Source organism: Cannabis sativa, chromosome 9 (genome assembly GCF_029168945.1).
Source record: "Cannabis sativa cultivar Pink pepper isolate KNU-18-1 chromosome 9, ASM2916894v1, whole genome shotgun sequence".
Classification (NCBI taxonomy): Eukaryota; Viridiplantae; Streptophyta; class Magnoliopsida; order Rosales; family Cannabaceae; genus Cannabis; species Cannabis sativa.
Window position 1 is genome coordinate 18799033 of NC_083609.1, and position 19915 is coordinate 18818947.

Below are 19915 nucleotides of genomic sequence, written 5' to 3' on the forward strand. Positions count from 1 at the left end.
TACAAGGTTTAAAGATCTGAGCGGAAGGAGACATTATATTCTGCTGCAACCACTGTAAGGTTTCTTATACTTTATATGTGTTTATTTCATATCGTTTTAGAAGTTCATATTTAGGATGTTAAATAACATACTTGTTAGTAAATCTAAGATTCTGGTAAAATAATTCCAACAACTGGCCTCAGAGCCATGGTAATTGATTTATATTCAAGAAATTTGGACTTAAAACGATTTGTGTGTGATTTGGATGGTTTCATGTTCATCTGTGTGTTATTTGATGATTGATTGATGTTTGTGAAATTTTTATAAAAAATAATTGAATTTTTGTTCTGAAATTATTTTTGTTGGATAGTTTGGAAAAATTGAGCAATACATTTTTTTACAGAACTTGATTTCGATTTTATTTGAATTAGTTATGATTTTTTGAAAATTTAGAAAAATCTGAAATTGGGTGCACCTTCCCTGTGCGCGAGGACACGAGGCATCACTCGTTGTCACGCGCGTTCAGACAGCCCCTGTCCGAAGAAACACGCACATGCGTGTCTGAATTCCTTCACTCCGCGCGTGGAAAGGCTACGTGCAGCCTCCAGTGCCGAGTTTTCTCGGCCAGTCCACTCCAGGCGCGCGCGGATGGTATGCAATGCATACCATCCGTACGACATGCAATTTTTTCCCATTTTTTTTTTATTTTTTCATGCGTTTTCATGGAGTTAATTTCGAATTTTTTTGTGTAGTTTTGTATTTTGATTTTTACTTTTCAAATTTCAAATCTAATTATCAGAATTAAATTATTATTTTTTTAAAATTAATTTAAGATATTAGTGAAATTTAAATTTGAAAGTAAGTAAAAATCTATCTTTTTTTTTACTTAATTAATTATCTTATTTTTAAAATTTGATTATCTTATCTTATTTTAAATTTAAGGTGTGATATTAATATTTTTTAAATTATTTTTTTTTTAAATAAATTGGCCTTATTTAAAATTTAAAATAAGATTAGTTTAATCATGAAATTTTGAATAGAAATAGGATATTACGCTAACTTTTAAATTTTGTTATTTTTTATTTAAATTAAATTATAAAATCAGAAAAATGATATTAAATTATCATTTTATTTTATTGAATATTTAATTTTTAAAATAACATGAAATTTGAAAGATAGTTAGCATATTTTTTTAAAAATATATTTAGGTTAGTTGAAACCTAATTTTTCAAAACTGTAGGTTTAATTTTAAATTTTTTTATTATTTATTTAACCGATTTTTTTTTTTTATTTTTGAAAATTATTAAATAAATTAATTAATTTAAAATTAAATAAATCCTATATCCAACTATCCAACTTGTTGAAGGTGTATGTGTTTTATCTTGTTTGTAAGTTTTATAAAATCTATTATTGCTTGATCTAAATTGCCATGATTAACTTGTTGACAGATCCAATGATCTGATTTTAACCCATGGTTCAATTGTCATGAGGTCAAGATAATAATTTGTAACAGGTAAATTTTACATTCTTCTTTAATTTGTGTATGACCTAGTAACATGATAGGATCCATCCAAATCTGTGTGCCTGTGTGAGCCTATATGTTTACTTTGTGTTTAGATGCATATAGGTAGTTCATTTTTTTTAATTAAAATGGACTAGGTTGCTAAATGAAATGTCACGCCATGATAGATTTTATTTAGGCCCATTTAGTTTTTGGGCCTATTCAATTAATAACAGTTGTTCATTTTAAGGTTAAATTCCTCTCTTTTGGGCCTTGTGTGAGAGTTAGGGGGCCAATAGAAGTGGGTACGACATATTGAACCCATCCCTCCCTCACATGAACAACCCCAACTGTGAAGGCCCATTTGCCGTATTTGAATAACTGTACTAGGTTAATTAAATTAGTTTAACCTAATAAAATTGATTAGCAACATAATTAATTTCAAAATAAATGAAATTATTTTTCATTCGTATATTTTGAAATTAATTTAAGAAAAATACACTTAGTTTAATGAAAATTCAAGATAAACTATATGTTTTTCCTTGTATTTAATTAAATATAGAATTATAACTAACTAGATTCCTTCTGAAGCTTATTTTTTTTTTAATATTTCATTAAATATTCCTATTTAAGTTGTAAATTAGTTATTTCTAACTATTTTTTTTTTATCAACTTAAATTTGAATATCTTTTGAACTTCAAAATTAAGTTGAGGAATTCTAGGAATTAGTTATTGAAGATTCTTTGGATATTTTTTAAGTTGAAAGTTTGTTAACTTTGGATCAATTTAAAATGGAATATTTTTCAAATTAAGTGGTTACAACTTAATTTGTTATTTAATTAAATTTTTTGTTTGAAAATAATTTAAGTTGAAAATCTAGTTATTTTAGAACAACTTAAATTAGATAATTTTCAAAATATTTATTTTATTATATTTTATAATTTTCGAAATTTTATATATATATTTTATTATATAATGATTTTTAAAAATTAAACATTGAAAATTAAATTAAAGTTGAAAATTAATTTTAATTAATTTTGGACCAACTTTAAATTAATTAATTTTTATTATTAAAATATATGGATTAAAATAAATGATTAATTAAAAATACATTATTTTTAAATAATGAGCTTTAATCGAGAGATATTCGATCTCCATTGTTGGTCTTACAATAGTTAAATGGTTTCAATATAACCTCGAGATGCTAGACTTCGTCCCCCTTATGGAAGGTTATTCGTTGAAAGCATTTAACATTGTAAGATCTCATATGATAAGTGTTTTGTAAGTTTTCGTCTCTATTAGACTCTCCCCTACGGTGACTACTTAGAGATAAATTTATAGAACATGAAACAATGGTGGAAGCTCATAAAATGAGAATAACCTTGACTCTCGCCTACTGTGACAGTCAGTAGTCCCGTGATCCGTAAGGGGAAATAGCGGGTAAGCTGTGCAATCCCACACCGCCTGGGGAAGGTCAAGTGGGATGATTCTAAGACTGTGTAGGTATGGGACTACACAGTTGAAGAGAGCTTAAATGGATTGATTGGTACTACCTATATCAACAAGGTGCATCTTGTTTTTCGGTAGCCCATCACGAAAGAACTCTACAGTTAAGCGTGCTTGGCTTGGGGTAATTTTAGGATGGGTGACCTCCTGGGAAGTTTTCCCAGGAAGCGTGCGAGTGAGGACAAAGCACGCTGGAAACACTCGTGTTGGTTTGTAGGGCCAGTCATCAGTCCATGAAGTAGCCAGAGTGACGTACTCGTGTATAAGAGCCATTATTTCGTGGGTGTAAGGATCCAATGGAGGCTTGAAGCGGGGACGTTACAAATGGTATCAGAGCCTTGACCCAGCCGGAAGTGTGGTCGACGAGGACGTCGGACCCCGTAAGGGGAGGTGATTGTGACAGTCAGTAGTCTCGTGATCCGTAAGGGGAAATAGCGGGTAAGCTGTGCAATCCCACACCGCCTGGGGAAGGTCAAGTGGGATGATTCTAAGACTGTGTAGGTATGGGACTACACAGTTGAAGAGAGCTTAAATGGATCGATTGGTACTACCTATATCAACAAGGTGCATCTTGTTTTTCGGTAGCTCATCACGAAAGAACTCTACAGTTAAGCGTGCTTGGCTTGGGGTAATTTTAGGATGGGTGACCTCCTGGAAAGTTTTCCCAGGAAGCGTGCGAGTGAGGACAAAGCACGCTGGAAACACTCGTGTTGGTTTGTAGGGCCAGTCATTAGTCCATGAAGTAGCCAGAGTGACGTACTCGTGTATAAGAGCCATTATTTCGTGGGTGTAAGGATCCAATGGAGGCTTGAAGCGGGGACGTTACACCTACCGGGACAACGTTGGATTCTCATTTTGATCGAATAAAAGGTTGCTAAAATGGTATCCATTTTAGATGAGCTGACTACTCTATTCAACTAATGTTATCTTTGGCTCTCGCCTACCGGGACAGTGTATTTCATTATGTTGAAAACCTTGGAAAATAATTAATATGTTTAGTTTTCTAGTATTTTTGCAAACATATTTGCTATACTTGTTATTTTTCTGAACTTGTGTATGAATTTATTGAAGCAAATGATTTACTTCTGTTTATTGATATTTGTAGTGCCAAAATGTACAACCCACATCCCAACACTCATCTAGAATATGCCTTTAGGAATGAACTTGAAGGTGTGAAAGACTCCTGGTCAGAGTAATACTTCACACTTGCTCAAGATGAACATGAAATTCTAGAAAGCAGCTAAGCTTGGAATTGTTCAATCTGAAGAGCAAACAGTTCATTGCTCCGACAATTCTACTACTTCAAGCTCAGTTGAGAAGACTAGAGAAAGTGATTTCACTTCCTCGGATTATCCTGAATCGGGCTGAGATCTTGGTGATACTCTGCTACAGAAAGGATACAAGGGTTAGAGATCTGAGCGGAAGGAGTCATTTAACTCCGTTGTACCCAATGTAAGGTTTCTCAAACTTTATATGTGTTTAAATTACATTGTTTTAGAAATTCATATTTAAGATGTTAAATAACATACATGGTAGTTGTAATATCCAGATTAAAATAGTATTTATTTGTTTTTTCTCTCCTTGGGATATTAATTGTGTGAGGATAATTATCTTATATATTTGTGTTGTTAGTGAGTTGAGATTGTTGCTTAGATTATTGTACCAATTTTCTAGAGAGAGTTAAAGTTGTATTAACTACGAAAGTAAAATATTATGGTATTTTTACAGAGTAAGTAATTGTTTAATTAAAGCCCAATATGAAGGTCCATTAGGGTTTTATAATATATTTAGTGAGTTTAAATTAATTAATGTTAAAAATTCGTAGGTTTGGATAAATTCGCAGGATTAAATACTGTTTTACTAAAATGATCATATCTGGAGTTCTAGAGCTCAGATTGAGGTGATTTCAGTGGCGTTGGAAAGATAATTCAGAGATCTATCAATTATGTAGACATAGATTTATCGTAATTTTAATTTTATTGGGGCCAAAATTAAGCTACAAAGTGACGACCTGTTAAGCTTAGAAATCCTATGTTTTGAAATTTAAATTTAAAACTTATATCTAACAAATAAGATTTTTATTTAATTATTCTATTTAGAGTTAAATTAGTATCAGATTATAGGGGTTTTTTTTATTATTTTCTTTTATAGGTTTAATTAGATTATAAAACCTAAATCTATCACATTCTTGATACGTAATATGCAGAGCCTCTAACCCTGAGAAAAATAAAAGTCAATCTCAATCTCTTTCTTTCAGCCTGAATACAATTCTTAGAGAGGACACTCATAAAATCCTATACGCTACAAGTTATCCATCTCGCTACCTATCAAAGATTTATAATTTTCCTTCTTGTTTCATTCTCTTCACCAAACAACACTCATGATTTTCATCAACATAACATTGAGATCATCATCACCATTCTAATAATTTGAGATTTCAAGATCTAGCACTGATTAAGAAGAGTCATCAAGAGGTAAGAGAGTTCTTCCACTTATTGTTGTGAACTTTTAGGTTAAACTATGAAATCTCGTTTTTTTTTTTAATTTTTTTTTTCTGAAAATTATTATCTTAGTAAAATAGTCATATCTCTCTCAATATTGATCCGTTTCTAGCGATTTTTGTATCGTTAGAAAGCTTATCCGATGATCTAAAATTTTTATGAAGAAACTATTCACAATTTCGGTGATATTCTATGTCGAAATTTATCATCTTTCTGATATTGTTGTAAATCGTTTTTTTCATATTCCCAGAAAAAGTACTTTCACTTACAATACCATAACTCTCTCAATTCTTGTCCATTTTTAATGATCTATATATGGTTTCAAAGCTTTTTCAATTTTCCATAAGTTTCATGAAGAAACATTTCGTGAATTCGGAGTTATACTATGTCGAAAAGTTAGTTTCCTTCTGTATCATGTAATTTGTTTCTTGAATCTTGTTCTTCCAAAACAGTTTTGGTAAAATTGTAATATCTCTTTGAATATAATTCCAATTTCAGAGATTTTGGTATCATTGGAAAGGGAATTTAATTTCTAAAACTTTCATGAAGATGTTATCTTCTAGTTCTGAACCTTTCAATGCAAAAAGTTTGTATTTTTGCTAAGTCGTATAATTCATTACTCCATATTCCTTCTCAGAAATAGTTTCAGTAAAACAATCATAACTCTCTCAGTTTTAATCCATTTTTAATGATCTTTATATCATTGGAAAGATAATGGAATTCTCTATAATTTTTATGAAGACAACTTTTACTGAATTAGTGTAGTTGTTGGTCAAAAATAGTAATCTTTCTGCTGTACTGTAAGAGTACGAATTTTAATATTAGGGCCTTGACCCATGTCTTATTATAGGTAGTAGTGACGAGATAACAACTCTTAAGCAGCGGGATTTGAGGTAAGGAAATTAGATAGTTTTGTATGTGTTTATCTGCATAAATTTAAATTCTTTATGTATTAAAATATGACTTATGATTTGTTTTTATGAATATGTATATGGTACTTAGAATGTGTGGTATGGACACAATATGAGTTTGTGAATTGATACATAGATTATGGTTGTATGACTTGTATATGTTGTATGTTGTATTTGTATGTTTCAGGTTGTGTGATGTATGATGTATTTGTATGTTGCATGTTATATGTTGTATGTTGTATGCTAACGTCTCAGGTAAAGTGGGGGACCATGGTGGGGTATGATACGGGATAAGGCCGTTGAATGTAGAGATACCCTACCCTGCTTTTTACTGAGTCGTGTATGAGATTGTTATGGTGGGTATGATACAGTGATGTTACTGTTGAATATAGAGATACCCTATCCTATAACAATGGTAGGGCTGCATAGGCCCATGTTATTATATGGGCAGATTAGGCCCAGGATATTGTAGGGTCAGGCTAGGCCCGGGTTATGTAATGTTGTGATAATATTATTATTATTTATAGTATTGATATGATTATGTTATGAGTATGATATTGGAGTTATGATCTCTGTATATGTGTACGGCGTGAACAAATATTATAGACTTGTATGATAAAGGTTTCCATATGTACAGTTATTTGGTTATAGTTATAAAAGAGCATGTATGATATTGCTAAAACTTAATAAATACATTAATGGTATGTGTGATATTATATGGTATTATTTGATAAGCTTTTCCTTACTGAGCTTTTAGCTCACCCCCCTTACTTTCCCCCTACAGGTATTAGACAGGGAAGTATGTATAGTGAGCAGGGTCGGTTCGTGCATTACGTATACTGTGAGCGGCTACGGGCGGACAAACGATCTAGAACGCCGGTGGTGCCTTAGTTTTATTTTAAGCAGTTGATAAATCTAACACAGTGGAAATGCATTATTTAAAATTATTTACTTACTGTATCTTGTTTTACAAATGAAGGATCCTTCTCTGTTGCATTTTGATTTTTTTAAAATCCACTGTTGTATTTAAATTATTTTTTTTATCTTTTCAAATTATGCATGAAAATAGTATTTTTGTAAAATAAGGCAAAATATCGGGGCGTTACAGTTGGTATCAGAGCCGATCGTCCGTTAGCCCGAAGGATACTCACGGTATACATACAGAAGACTGAAAAAGATCCCTCTCACTATTATGTAAGTGTTAGTTTTAATTTTCTTGGTATTGCCATTAATAGTTTTATATGTGATACATAAATTTTTGTTAAAATATGTTTCCTAGAATTAGTGCCTCATCTGTAGTGGGTGCTTAGAGAAATTAAGAGTATATTACCTGTTATGATTGATTACACTTTTTATGAAGAATATGAATAGGTTTTATTTTTCTTTATTGTCTTGAATTGAAACTAGGAAGGACAGTGTTCCTTTCTTGAAAATTTAGAATAATTATATTAGGAATTCATAAGACTTTGTTTGATAAATAGAATATTACTAGTTAAGCTTGACAACATTAAGTTTAGATATATTCATGGAATCTTCTCTCCCTATAATTGAACTCTTTTGTTTCTATTAAATTAACCTTTCTTGTAAGAGCTCACACATGAAACTAGAAGATCGAGTTAGAATCAATGTGAAAGGAACGACCAATAGAGGTGGGGGCTAAGGATGTGTGTTGGCCGACCTACGGATGGTTGATGTTCCGGAAAACCCAATAATAGTTAAGGCTAACAATCTAATAGAGGTATTGGAAGGACTACGAGCATGACTAAGACAATTTGTTGAAGAGTTTTCAGCTCGGCAAAAATATCACCAACACTGGTAGTGGAACTTGAAGCACATAATGAAATGTACCAATAGCCAACTAAGTACCGACGCATATATTTTCACCTATCTATGAATGGTTGAAGAAGCGGTCTCTACACCTAGCCATGAATGGAAGCCCAACATATAGGAAGTAGGGATGACTTAGAATAGTAGACGTTATACCAGACTGGGACAGTATAATTTACGAAACCTACTTATTAAGAAGGATGAAATAATAGATCTTTAAGGAGAAGGTACTATCTTGTTGGATATTCTATAAGTTACACACTCATACGTTAGATGGTAAGAAGTATGAGTACTGTATGCAAAGACATTGGAGATAAGTATGTTATAGAAATGAGTCAGGAGAGGACGATGCCATCATATAGAAAGGAGTGTAGTGTGCTGAATAGAATCCAAAATGAGAAGTTAGAAAGAGACATGATAAAATTACTAGAGGTAATAACTTATGAAGGTATCTTAAACACTAAGAGATAAGCAGAGCATCAACAAATATTAGATTACCGAAGGAAAGTTGTAAACTTTAAACTCAAGGTCATCTACTTGGTGGAGGAGATAATAGAGAAAAATGTGTATGGTTTCGACAGAGGCATTTTCAAAGGAGAAAGACAAAAAAGGTCCAGGCACGTCTAACAATTTGGGTACAACATGAATGAGAGACAACTAAGAGGGTGACTACTCGGAATTGATCACAACTACACAGCTAAGAGATTGTGGATGCAGCTTTGTGGCGGGTGTACAACAAACAACTATAGAGAGTAGATCGCAAATTCAAAACTTGAGAAAGAGGAGGAATTAGCATTCAAGGGTGACATCCCTAGATTCCAAATACTCACTGATACAACAACAATGGTGTGGAGTATAGCTCAATGAGAAAATGTTAGGAAAGCCTCACTTAGAGACAGGAGAAAAGTGAGACACAATTAGGACCAAAGTAACATATATTGAAGAATGTCATGGCATGTCAAGGACTATACAAGTTTTTGATAAGTGTTGGGATTAGAAAATACACTCATGCAACATAAAGGAATTCAAGGCACAACGTAAGCAAAGGATACTACAATCCAATTACGACTTATATTATGGGCAATAGTATAAGTATGTTGGAGTGTCATCTAATGAGAAACTAAGAGGAAAACTCACAAAGTCCAGCCCTGCTGAAAAGAGATGGTGTTTCTAGGCCCTATAGTGCCCGAGAAGAAAATGAGTATGGATTTATCAAAAGCTAAAATTGTTAAGAGCAAAAAAAAATAAAAGGAAAAATATTAGATATTTTTCTCAATCTAAAAAGCCAGTAATAGAGATCTTTGGAAGGACTCTCTCAAGCTGACAATAACTAACTTATTGCACACTACTAAGTCTTGTCCAATTGAAAGTGCAAAAGTTAGAAGAAGAAAAAAAAAACAAGATAGGTATTGATAATTTGGTGGCGTTTGGATGTAAAATGAGACGCTTGAACGAATTATTGACTTGTGCTTAAAGGTAGTATGGGAAGTAAGAATAAAAAATTCCTGACTAAGGAATTATAAATAGTGAGTCTCCAGTAATAAATCAAATACAAGTAGGGGTATAGGAGGTATAATAGTGATGGACAGAGTAAGGTCTGTTCGGCATAGTTTGCAAATTATATATATAGTATCCTTACCCTGATAACTTGGATGATCAATACATTATGAGATTGGTATGGTTGACTTATTGTTAATAGTCAACAAATAATAAATAATTAGGCTACGATAAGCCATGGTAGGGTTGAACTTATTTTAAAGGGGTTATTAGTGTGCTTTCTATGTTTTAATACATATATGGTATAGTCTTAAGTAAATAATTAGTATTGGAATGTATGTTTAAGAGATTTAAAAGTTTTAGAAGTACAATTAAGAAGTTGAGATATTTTTTGGGTGAATTAAAGACGGCTACAATATTGAGGGCATGAATATGGCTGGAATAATCAATGCTATGATAAGTATGAAGTTATGTGATACCTCAGATGGCTAGTATATTAGAAGAAGCAATCATTAAACATAACTATCAGAATCTATCGGCATTACAGATTCAAACTTCACCACTATAGCAAGATAATACCAAAGTAGATAAAAGTTAGTATAGAAAACTAGCTAATCTCATAATCAAGTCAACTTGATTGAAGGGGGTAATGGAGGACCAAGCACCATAAGAGAGATTAGCAAAGAAAATACAATAGAGTGATACAAAAATCAGACAACAAAAGGATCCAAAGACGATTATCTTGGAAAATGGGAAGTCATGACAAGTGCAACGAATGCATGGATAAAGGAAATTAAGAAGTGAACGTTAGACAAAAAGGTGGTCGGATAGATAGTTAAATATTTATACATAGAAGACCTTTTAAAGAGATTCCATGTTTATTTCCAAGTGCCATGGAAAAAGTATCTATCGATGAGTAACAACTATGAAACTGTAAGAATGACACCGTAGCTTTACAGTGGAAAAAAAAAAAAAAAGACAGAGAGAGAGTAAGATTTTAGTCTGTAATAACATTCAACGAGAGAATGGGAATAATTAAAGAGAAGTTTGCATAAGATCTTTTACCCTACTCTTTGTGTTTGTTATTTTGTATTGTTTAATGTGTTCTCAAGTGACATGTAAGGATGTTCATTTAGAGAATAAATACTGTGACTCTAAATGGCATGTAAGGATACTCATAGAAGAATAAATAATTTCACTCTTAATGGCATGTAAGGATGCTCATAGAAGAATAAATAATTTCACTCTTAATGGCATGTAAGGATGGTCATAAGAGAAAGAAAATTTTTTCATATATTACGAGCATGTGATTGCAAAACTTATGTATTCAAAGCATGTATATGTAAGTTATTATGATGGAGTATATTTTGGTATTTAAAGTAATGTATAGAGAAATAATAATACTTAATTAAGTTGTGTATATTTTATGTGTTATGGATTGACCGATAAGACATAGGTTAAATGCATGTTTATTGGGTCCATATATATGGTAGATAATGAGGTAATGCAGTAAGTGGTGAAAGACATGACGACTCAACTCCCCGAGTGTTGGTAAGTTAAATTTCGAGGACGAAATTTTTTAAGGAGGGTAGAATGTAATATCCAGATTAAAATAGTATTTAATTTTTTTTTCTCTCCTTGGGATATTAATTGTGTGAGGATAATTATCTTATATATTTGTGTTGTTAGTGAGTTGAGATTGTTGCTTAGATTATTGTACCAATTTTCTAGAGAGAGTTAAAGTTGTATTAACTACGAAAGTAAAATATTATGGTATTTTTACAGAGTAAGTAATTGTTTAATTAAAGCCCAATATGAAGGTCCATTAGGGTTTTATAATATATTTAGTGAGTTTAAATTAATTAATGTTAAAAATTCGTAAGTTTGGATAAATTCGCAGGATTAAATACTGTTTTACTAAAATGATCATATCTGGAGTTCTAGAGCTCGGATTGAGGTGATTTCAGTGGCGTTGGAAAGATAATTCAGAGATCTATCAATTATGTAGACATAGATTTATCGTAATTTTAATTTTATTGGGGTCAAAATTAAGCTACAAAGTGACGACCTGTTAAGCTTAGAAATCCTATGTTTTGAAATTTAAATTTAAAACTTATATCTAACAAATAAGATTTTTATTTAATTATTCTATTTAGAGTTAAATTAGTATCAGATTATAGGGGTTTTTTGTACTATTTTCTTTTATAGGTTTAATTAGATTATAAAACCTAAATCTATCACATTCTTGATACGTAATATGCAGAGCCTCTAACCCTGAGAAAAATAAAAGTCAATCTCAATCTCTTTCTTTCAGCCTGAATATAATTCTTAGAGAGGACACTCATAAAATCCTATACGCTACAAGTTATCCATCTCGCTACCTATCAAATATTTATAATTTTCCTTCTTGTTTCATTTTCTTCACCAAACAACACTCATGATTTTCATCAACATAACATTGAGATCATCATTACCATTCTAATAATTTGAGATTTCAAGATCTAGCACTGATTAAGAAGAGTCATCAAGAGGTAAGAGAGTTCTTCCACTTATTGTTGTGAACTTTTAGGTTAAACTATGAAATCTCGTTTTTTTTTTAATTTTTTTTTCTGAAAATTATTATCTTAGTAAAATAGTCATATCTCTCTCAATATTGATCCGTTTCTAGCGATTTTTGTATCGTTAGAAAGCTTATTCGATGATCTAAAATTTTTATGAAGAAACTATTCACCATTTCGGTGATATTCTATGTCGAAATTTATCATCTTTCTGATATTGTTGTAAATCGTTTTTTTCATATTCCCAGAAAAAGTACTTTCACTTAAAATACCATAACTCTCTCAATTCTTGTCCATTTTTAATGATCTATATATGGTTTCAAAGCTTATTCAATTTTCCATAAGTTTCATGAAGAAACATTTCGTGAATTCGGAGTTATACTATGTCGAAAAGTTAGTTTCCTTCTGTATCATGTAATTTGTTTCTTGAATCTTGTTCTTCCAAAACTGTTTTGGTAAAATTGTAATATCTCTTTGAATATAATTCCAATTTCAGAGATTTTGGTTCATTGGAAAGGGAATTTAATTTCCTAAAACTTTCATGAAGATGTTATCTTCTAGTTCTGAACCTTTCAATGCAAAAAGTTTGTATTTTTGCTAAGTCGTATAATTCATTACTCCATATTCCTTCTCAGAAATAGTTTCAGTAAAATTATCATAACTCTCTCAGTTTTAATCCATTTATAATGATCTTTATATCATTGGAAAGATAATGGAATTTTCTATAATTTTTATGAAGACAACGTTTACTGAATTAGTGTAGTTGTTGGTCAAAAATAGTAATCTTTCTGCTGTACTGTAAGAGTACGAATTTTAATATTAGGGCCTTGACCCATGTCTTATTATAGGTAGTAGTGACGAGATAACAACTCTTAAGCAGCGGGATTTGAGGTAAGGAAATTAGATAGTTTTGTATGTGTTTATCTGCATAAATTTAAATTCTTTATGTATTAAAATATGACTTATGATTTGTTTTTATGAATATGTATATGGTACTTAGAATGTGTGGTATGGACACAATATGAGTTTGTGAATTGATACATAGATTATGGTTGTATGACTTGTATATGTTGTATGTTGTATTTGTATATTTCAGGTTGTGTGATGTATGATGTATTTGTATGTTGCATGTTATATGTTGTATGTTGTATGCTAACGTCTCAGGTAAAGTGGGGGACCATGGTGGGGTATGATACGGGATAAGGCCGTTGAATGTAGTGATACCCTACCCTGCATTTTACTGAGTCGTGTATGAGATTGTTATGGTGGGTATGATACAGTGATGTTACTGTTGAATATAGAGATACCCTATCCTATAACAATGGTAGGGCTGCATAGGCCCATGTTATTATATGGGCAGATTAGGCCCAGGATATTGTAGGGTCAGGCTAGGCCCGGGTTATGTAATGTTGTGATAATATTATTATTATTTATAGTATTGATATGATTATGTTATGAGTATGATATTAGAGTTATGATCTCTGTATATGTGTACGGTGTGAACAAATATTATAGACTTGTATGATAAAGGTTTCCATATGTACAGTTATTTGGTTATAGTTATAAAAGAGCATGTATGATATTGCTAAAACTTAATAAATACATTAATGGTATGTGTGATATTATATGGTATTGTTTGATAAGCATTAAATTCGTGAAATTACAAAACTGCCCAAAAATCCCGTCACTGGGGTCCCCGTCGCGACTGGCAAAGCCCCCGTCGCAACGGGGTTAAACTTTGAAACTTTGAGATTTTCGCTGCCAGTTCCCGTCGCGACTGGCAAATTCCCCGTCGCGGCCCCGGAGGCAGGCAGGGACACCAATCTTGGTTTTTCTTCTCGATTCTTTCACCACTTGTCCTCAATTCTTGTACATACTTTTTTTAAACACCCAAGGACCTGAAACAAAAGAATCAAGCGTAAAATAGCCCTAAAACTAGAAACAAAGAGTGAAAACTAACCGAAAATATGACCTGAAACTTAGACTAATTTTAGCCTAACAAATTCCCCCAAACTAAATTCTTACTCGCCCCCGAGTAAGGTAAAAAAAAAAAACTAACTACGCTGTCAGATAATCACTACGCTGCTGACTCATGCTCTGTTTTCTTCCTTGCATAAACTAGAATTTCGATCCTACTAACTCTAACAATTAACTCAGATGCTCAATTTATAACACTATGTACAACTGCAATAATTTATTCAAATGTGAAACATTGTTATAAAAGTTTTACTCTTTCCAACAGTTCACGGCCACGATAACTCATAAGCTTGCATGCTTACCTTTCTCCACTAATGTTGACAGTATTCTTTGGAATCGTTAGGTCTTTTCAAGGCTTTAGGTAATATGGCTCAGATATTCAGGGATAGGCAAAAGACAATTTTGGCTAAAGATATCATAAGCACACAAACAGAACCCACAAGCTTCTTACTTTTCTTTTTCTAAGATCTCATAATATTCTCTGAATTTACCAAGACTGATAGAAGACATCTCTATTATTTTTCAACATCACCGAATTTTTTTTCTTTTTTTTTTCACACATATTTTTACTTTTTATTGTGTTTTTTTTTTCATCATCTTCCATTTTTTTTTCAGTGACATTGAATTACACAATTTTTTTTTTTTTTTTGCTCTTCTCAATCTTACAAGTTTTTCTCCCTCTCACTATTTCCTCACACTAAATGTTTCTCCTCCCCCAAACTAATTATGTAGCTTATGATATCATGGATAACATGGTGAAGAAAAATTAATAGTGTGGTTGCAATTTTTCAAATCGATGGGTAAAAACATAACGACTTTAGGCTCAAAAGGTTAACTAGGGATACACATTATTACGGTAGGCTTGAAAGGCTCAAACTATCCAACAAATGCCTAAGTCATATTCCAATTGAACACTATCAAGGATTTCGTCTCAAAAGAATAAACATGCAAGTTCTCAGCTATCCTGTCAATCTTACCACAAACCATCGTAAAAAAAAATTATAACAATTTTCACAGATTGAGTATTTGCAGATAAACACAGGTTTCTAAGCATGCAAACTAATCCAAAGAGTTAGCAGAATCAAGCACACAGTTATTTTACAATTTCAGATCACATCACACTAATCAGCAGTATACAACTATCGTCAAGCTTATTGCCATTCCTTAACTAAAACAAAAAAAAACTAAAACAGATAATTAAAATGCAGAAATTAAAGTGCAGAATTTAAAAATTTTAAGTCTCTCCCCCCAAACTAAATATGACATTGTCCCCAATGTGCTATTATACTCAAGGTGAGAAGGACTTACCTGAACCCCCATCAGAAGGGGTTGGGCGGACCCTTTTCATCCAAAAGAGCCCTCGTACTAAATGAAGAAAATTTACCACCAATCGTGTTGATTTCAGAGTTTCGCACAAGAGTAAGCTCACCTTCAGAACTACCACACATCAATCTTTTCCAATGACGCCGAATAGTTCGAAGTCACTCTTTAGGCTTTGCTTTCTTCTTATCAGCTTTAACAAAAGAACCCTTCACCATCTCAATCTTGCAACAGGTAGGAATGTCGGTTGGGGCAAAAACATTAAAATTGACCTCTTCATCTTGCACTCTCAACTTTAACTCTCCCTTTTGAACATCTATTAATGCTCGGGCTGTGGCTAACAATGGTCTTCCCAAAATAATGGGAATAGTTGAATCTTCCTCCATATCAAGAATTAGGAAATCAGCAGGGAAGATAAACTTACCAACCTTCACCAGTACATCTTCAATTATCCCACGAGGATGAGTCAAAGAACGATCTGCCAGTTGTAAAGTCACTGTTGTGGGCTTTGCTTTTCCCAATCCTAGCCTTTTGAAGACAGACAAGGGCATTAGATTAATGCTTGCTCCCAGATCACATAGAGCTTTAGTTTCCACCGAACCCCCTATAGAGCATGGAATATTGAAACTACCCGGATCTTTAAGCTTGGGCGGTAGTTTATTTTGCAAAATGGCGCTACACTCCTCAGTTAATGCCACTGTTTCATAGTCCTCCAATTTTCTCTTCTTAGACAATATCTCCTTCATGAACTTCACATAACGGGGCATTTGTTCCAAAGCTTCAGCAAAAGGAATGTTGATGTGTAGTCTTTTGAAAACTTCTAGAAACTTGGTGAACTGCTTGTCTAAGCTTGACTTTCTGAGCCTCTGAGGATAGGGTATTTTCACATGATGATCAATGCTAATAGGTGGAGACTGTTGTGGTAGTGCTGAGCTTTCAGTAGCTTTCTCTGCTGTTGGTGTTGGTGTTTGCACTGGTTGAGCATTTATTTCTTCATCTACCTCAACTGGTTGTGGTAACTCAGGCCCATCATACTTCTTACCGCTCCTCAGGGTAATTGCTTTGCAGTTTTCTTTGGGATTGACTTTAGTTGTGCTAGGCAAATTTCCTTGAGGGCGGGTTGCTACCTGAGTTGCTAACTGGCCCATCTGAGTCTGCAGGTCTTTAATTGAAGATCTAGTTTCAGTCATAAACTGGAGCAGTAAATCTGTTTGCAAACTAGAATTTCCACCAGAGGCTTGTTGCTGATTAAACTGTTGGTTCTGATTTCGTTGCTGATAGAACCCACTGTTTCTTCGGTTGTTATTCTGGTTGAACCCATAATTGTTGTTGTTGTTGTTCTGTGAAAAATTCCCAATGGCCTTAGCTTCATCCATTGGCAAATCATCCACATCTGCTTGACACTCCGAAAAGTGATGACTTCCTCCGCATAACTCACAAACAATTTGGGCTTGTTTAGCTTGCCCTGCAATTATTTTTGTCAATGCCTCAACCTGAGCTGTTAACTTTGTGATGGCATCAACTTCTAACACACCAGCTACCTTCTTAGATTGACTCCTTTCAGTTGGCCACTGCTGATTGTTTAGAGCCATCTCCTCCAATAGATCATAAGCCTCATTAGCACTCTTTCATAAAGGCTCCACCAGCTGCTGCATCTATCAGGGTTCTAGTGTTACCAACCAACCCGTTATAGAAATTATGAACCAGCATCCACTTCTCAATACCATGATGAGGACACTTTCGGATTAAGTCCTTGAACCTCTCCCAAGACTCATAGAGAGACTCATTCTCTTGTTGACAGAAATTGTTGATCTCTCCTCGCAGCTTAGCAGACTTTGCTGGGGGAAAGAACTTAGACAGAAATTTAGTTGCTAAGTCTGTCCATGTTGCTATGGAATTTGGTGGCAAGGAGATTAACCAGCTCTTGGCTCTTTCTCTAAGTGAGAATGGAAACAGTCTCAAACGAATGGCATCATCACTAACTCCATTGACTTTAAAAGTCTCACAAAGTTCCATGAAGTTCGAGAGATGCAGATTAGGATCTTCAGAAGGGAGGCCACCAAGGCGGGCGAAGACTGCACCATTTGAAGTATGGCAGGTTTGATCTCAAAGTTATTCGCATCCACTGCCGGTGGCCTGATACATGACTGCACTCCCGTCAGAGTAGGGAGAATGTAATCTCTTAAGCTACGGCCATTAGCTTGATCTTCCACGGCACCACCATTATTGTCGTTATTTGCAGCATTCGCATTCACATTAGCAGCCATGATTTCTGTTGTTTCAGCTGTTGCTGAAACTCCTTCTTGCCTCTTGTTCCTTCGGTTTCTCCTACAAGTTTTCTCAATTTCAGGGTCGATGGGTAGTATAACTGCTTGCCCTTGGCGGCGCATGCACTCAAAATACCTGAAATAGATAAGAACAGTTTTTTTTTTTGCAAGAGAAAGGTTAGAAAATCAGCAAGAGAAAATATACCAAAGTAGAAGTTAGTATAATTTTGTGTAATATTAATCTTTAAACAATTCCCCGGCAACGGTGCCAAAAACTTGTTGCGAAAATTATTAATTACTACGCAAGTGCACGCAATCAAGTAGTATACTCACGCAAGTGAGGTCGAACCACAGGGAATTGGATTAATTACTGCTAAACTATACTTATAATTCTATTTGGCAAATCAAAAGTATTTATGATTGAAAAAGGAAGAAAGAAATTCAAGAAACTTAAAGAAACAAGTGAATATAAATGTGACAGTCAGTAGTCCCGGGATCCGTAAAGGGAAACACCGGGTAAGCTGTGCAATCCCACACCGCCTGGGGAAGGTCAAGTGGGATGATTCTGAGACTGTGTAGGTATGGGACTACACAGTTGAAGAGGGCTTAAATGGATTGATTGGTACTACCTATATCAACAAGGTGCATCTTGTTTTTCGGTAGCCCATCTCGAAAGAACTCCACGATTAAGCGTGCTTGACCCGGGGTAATTTCAGGATGGGTGACCTCCTGGAAAGTTTTCCCATGAAGCGTGCGAGTGAGAACAAAGCACGCTGGAAACACTCGTGTTGGTTTGTAGGGTCAGTCGTCAGTCCATGAAGCATCCAGAGTGACGTACTCGTGTATAAGAGTCATTCATTCTGTGGGTGTAAGGGCCCAATGGAGGCTTGAAACGGGGACGTTATAAATGGTATCAGAGCCTTGACCCAGCCGGAAGTGTGGTCGACGAGGACGTCGGACCCCGTAAGGGGGGGTGATTGTGACAGTCAGTAGTCCCGGGATCCGTAAAGGGAAACACCGGGTAAGCTGTGCAATCCCACACCGCCTGGGGAAGGTCAAGTGGGATGATTCTGAGACTGTGTAGGTATGGGACTACACAGTTGAAGAGGGCTTAAATGGATTGATTGGTACTACCTATATCAACAAGGTGCATCTTGTTTTTCGGTAGCCCATCTCGAAAGAACTCCACAGTTAAGCGTGCTTGGCCTGGAGCAATTTCAAGGATGGGTGACCTCCTGGGAAGTTTGCCCAGGAAGCGTGTGAGTGAGGACAAAGCACGCTGGAAACACTCGTGTTGGTCTGTAGGGTCAGTCATCAGTCCATGAAGCAGCCAGAGTGACGTACTCGTGTATAAGAGTCATTCATTCCGTGGGTGTAAGGGCCCAATGGAGGCTTGAAACGGGGACGTTACAAAAAATCAAGATGAGAGAATAGGGAGACGAATCCTGTTGTTAAGTTACCAATGTTAATGTCTAATTGCTATCTTTCTCTTGAAGTGAATGACAGATTATAAATTAACCTAGCTCTTTTCAGATCTTCTAGGTTCTAAATCTCATGCTCTCCAATTAATCTCTTAATTAAACTAACATGAAATCAACATTAAGCAATAATCTAAATGTCACAAAGGCTATGTAAATACTTTCGTTTCACATCAAAACCTAGACTATCCAATTTTAGCATTCTCAATTCTCACTTTTCAGATTTCGAATTGAGATCATAAAACATGTAAAAGGTGATCAATCTTGCACATGGAAATTAAACACAAATATGAATAGTGTTCACAATCAAGATGGAGGAATGGCAATTAATCATTAACTAGGAAAAACTTAAACAACATTCATCATTCTCCCTAAATAGGAGTTTAGTTCAAAACATCCATAATCAAATCCATAATTAACATTGAATAGAAAAGAACATAGAAAAATTAAAGAGAAGAGAAAGAACTAGTTGAAGCAATTGATTCGGGTCGCCACAAGCCGCTCTTCTAGCCTCCTCCTTTGTTTCTAGGGTTCCAATTCTGAATAATCCCTAATTTTCACGAACTCTCTCTATTTAAACCAAATCTCATCTT

At 34.1% G+C, this 19915-nt stretch overlaps 1 non-coding gene across 1 annotated transcript; it reads left to right on the plus strand.

Annotated features, from left to right (window-relative positions):
* The first annotated feature begins 17297 nt into the window (after positions 1-17297).
* Positions 17298-17404, plus strand: LOC115718319 (small nucleolar RNA R71). The gene has a single exon (XR_004011898.2). It is a non-coding gene; the product is annotated as a small nucleolar RNA R71 (small nucleolar RNA).
* Positions 17405-19915: the final 2511 nt, after the last annotated feature.